General features: G+C 49.5%; 1 non-coding gene across 1 annotated transcript; it reads left to right on the forward strand.

The window, feature by feature from the left end:
• The first annotated feature begins 624 nt into the window (after nt 1–624).
• trnastop-uca (transfer RNA opal suppressor (anticodon UCA)) lies at nt 625–711 on the forward strand. Its single transcript has one exon. It is a non-coding gene; the product is annotated as a tRNA-Sec (tRNA).
• The last annotated feature ends 3,110 nt before the right edge of the window (nt 712–3,821 follow it).

Here is a 3,821-nt window from a genome sequence, read left to right on the forward strand (position 1 = left end):
CAGTAGGTGAGATATCAAACTGCCACACAGTCAGTATCTCACCCACACATCAGACAATGGCAAGATACGAAGGTCACCATCGCAACCTGTTACAGGCATTTACATTTGGCACACAACATGGCCTCATGGTCCAACCAAAGGTTCAGGGGTAACCTATGATCCAACCTAGTAGACATAGAATGACACATCATTTTACAGCACAGAAACAGGTCATTTGGCCCAATCGGTCGATAGATTCGTCGGTTTGGCAGCATGGGATCATGCGACAGTTTCGGTCCTAACCTCAGGGTGCAATTATCAGCAGATTGCAGGAAGCTCAATCTGAGTGAGGATTTCTGTATCCCGGAAGATGCTGGGCTCTCCAAGGGCTGCGTCCTAAAGCAATCAATGAAAGTCAAAGATCGTTAATAACATGCAAACTAATCTGCATAGTCAATCTTGTCAGGCTTTAATTAAAAATACTGGTGTTATTTTTGCCATGTTGTGAATATATGGATACGGTGTGATGTAAATCTGAATCTAAAACTGGGAAGTAGTTGAGCGACACCGATAATCTACTCACCCTGAATAAATGTGTTACATCTTTCTGTGTTTTATATAAGCCTGGCCCAGTGTTAGTTTATCATCTGGATGAGTCTCAGTGGTCTGGGATGCAGGCTTCAAACTTGTAGCTATCTAGCGACAGAGTGGTTCAATTCCACCTTTCAGGTGGATGATTAATGGATCTTTAGGTTAATTTTTTTGAAAAAATTGAAGAATCCACTTGCCGAACTGAAGTGAAGTAATTTGTATTGGTGTAATATTCCATAACATTGGGCATAATCGTAAAATTTGACCCAGGCTATTCAGGAGTGACATCAGGAAGTGATTTATCAAACACAATGGTTTGTGGAAATCTGTAATTCACACCCCTCCACCTGCCAAACGGCTGTGAATGTTGGGCCAGTTGGAGCTTTGAAGACTGAGATCGACAGATTTAGGTAAAGTTACAAAGGGATATGGAGCAAAGGTGGTTTAATGGAGTTGAGGTACAGATCAGCCATGATCGAATGTGTTATGTCTATAGTGTACTTATGAATCACTCCACAAGGCAATGTGTTGTACTTGAACTGGTAGTGACCTTGGTCCTTTATTCCAAACTCCCGATCGCTCCGCAAGCATGCTGTGCAGCCTTTTATACAGGACCCTGCCACAGGGCAGAAAACCTCTGGTCTCCACCAGTTGCACCCTCTAGTGGTGCCAGCATGTATGTATAAGGTGTGAACCTTATTGATGGTACATCAGGTAAATAAGTCTCCATCTTATACAATCTCACAGTGAGTACACAGAGAGTACATCCATAGTCAGCATATACAACATCATTCTCCCCCAAGTCTTTTGTGCCAATTACCTTTGCACTATGTGCTCTGGCTTAGCTCTCCCCAGACTTAAGTGGCAATAACCCTTTCACCTTGGCTGTGCTTTGGCTTGGCCCTCTCCTTGTTAACCCTTCTGTCCTCTTTGCCACAACGTTGGGTAGTGGTTATCAGATTGGATGGTTCGTTGATGCGGTGGAGGTTGCAGTGGGTTCTGGGTGTGATCTATGTGTGTGTCCATGACTACATACATCCATTTCCTGCCCCCCCCCCCCCACCTCCAGCAAGATCACGCAGCTGGCCCGTTACATTAACATACAGGATCAGACACAGTGCAAGTACAAAGGAAGGAAGAAAAAAAAAAATGTCAGTTTGTATCGTGGCACCTAAGTTCTGTGACTTACATTCGTTACGTTTTACGGTCGTGCACCAGGATTGGGTAGATTGCATTCATGGTTTAGTTATGGTCAGTAGTGAGGTAGCAGTACAGGTATGCGTGAACGCTAGTTCCAGAGCAACTGAATGGGGTCCTAGTCGTCTGATGGTGGCGCTGCACTCCCCGCTGGTTCACTCACCGAGCCAGGACGCAGGGCCTTTGCCATTGCCTAGTCGTGGGCAGAGCCACAGATGTGTGTGGCCTCCCTGTCCTGCTTTGAGGGCTGCAGAGTTTTCTGCCTGCTCTATCACGGTGTTGGTACCGTTTGGGGAACTCGTTGGTTCTGACCTTTCGCTCCCGGACATGGCCGAGGTAGCGCCTGGGTCTGGGGGCTGCACCGTCTCCACCCGGGTGGTGGGCAACGGCGGCCGACTGTGCGTATTGGCGGTGATTCCGTTTCCAGGGCCGTGGCGAATGGTGCCATCGGGTGCCTGCAGCGTGGGATAGACCTGGAGCAGGGTATCAGGCTCCGTGCCTTTACCCTCTCGAATTCGCTCGCTTGCTGCTCCAGTGGACAGTCTATTCCCGACATCTCGCAACAGCATTCTGTTCTTTACAGTGCCAACGTCTCGCAACAACATTCTGTTCACAATCTTAATCGGTTCGTTACATTGATTGCCATGCATACAATGTCTCTTTAAGTTTAGTTGGTTGCAGGTCTCCTTTAAGAGAACCCTGCTGGCTTTACCCCAATCAGATCCTTTGTTGGACCCCACGTGTTGGTCCCTCAGCGTTGCACCTCGTGATGCTGCTGTGGCCATCTTTTTTTCCAGCCACGCTGCTCCTCGCTGCAGCAGGAACGCCATCTTGCCTCAGTCCTCGAGGTCGACTGCCTTGATCCTTCTCTCCTGCGATTCTGCCACAAGTGCTGGAAGGGTACCTGTGAATTCGATCTTCCTCCCCAGGAGTCCTGCCACTGGAGCTGGGAAGGTATTTTTAGATCGTTCTGGTCGGATCATTGCCACGCAGTCGTGATGGACGGTCTGTGCCTCAGGTGCTGTGCTGGTCTGTTCTGTGGTGCCTGGCCCAAGCGAAGGTGAGGTTTTGCTCTGCCTCTGAGCACGGGGGACATCAATTGCTGGAGTGAAGAGGTCTTTCCATTTCCACTGGATCTTCCCCATCCACCTTCTTCCGAATAGCGTTGGGCCATCACCTGCAACAATCCACAGAGGTAACTTGTGCACCACGCCATTATGGATTACACTTACATCCGCAATACCAAGGACTGGGATCAGCTCCGTGGTGTAGGTGCGCAACTTTTCCTGCACTGGAACCAGCTCGGGTCGTTTTTCATTCCACAGCCTCTCGAAGGCATCCTGGCTCATCACTGACTGGCTCGCTCCCATGTCCACTTCCATGAAGACTGGAACGCCGTTTATCTCAACTTCCATCTTCACTGGAGGACAATCGGTGGTGCAGGTATACACTCCATACACTTCTTCTTGGGGCTGAGCTGCCCCTCTGGCCAAATCATCATACTCCCCACTGGATTCAAAGACGGTGAGTCGTATTTCTTTCACACATACGCTGGAGGTGGCCCTTCGTGCTACAGGCTTTGCATACGTACTCAGCAAACTGACACTGGTGGGCTCTATGGTTTCCTCCACAAAGCCAGCATGGTGCTACTCGATTAGCACCCCTCAGCGGACTCTGTGTTCTGGAACCCTGAGGTCTGTGCTCTCTGCCCTGGGCAGAGCCACGTTCTACAGTCTTGCTTGTGAAAGGCAGCATTCTGTGTACAGTACTTGCCGGGTTTGAGTCCACAGGCTGAATGATTTGCTTGGTGTTGCAGGTCGAGGTCATGAACGCCTAACTGATGTCGATGGGTTTCTGCAGGTTGACTGGTGTCGGCAGCTTGTGAAGGAGGCCCTCGTGGACAATTCCTATAACAAAGATGTCTCGCAATGCTTCGTTGAGGTGCGGGCCAAAATCACACGGTGCCGCAAGTCTCCTGTGGTCGGCAGCATATTTTGAAATTTCCTGGCCCTCAGCTCTGCGGTGCGTGTAGAATCTGTGCCTGGTCGTGAGGC

This window comes from Pristiophorus japonicus, chromosome 19 (assembly GCF_044704955.1).
Source record: "Pristiophorus japonicus isolate sPriJap1 chromosome 19, sPriJap1.hap1, whole genome shotgun sequence".
NCBI classification, from domain to species: Eukaryota; Metazoa; Chordata; class Chondrichthyes; family Pristiophoridae; genus Pristiophorus; species Pristiophorus japonicus.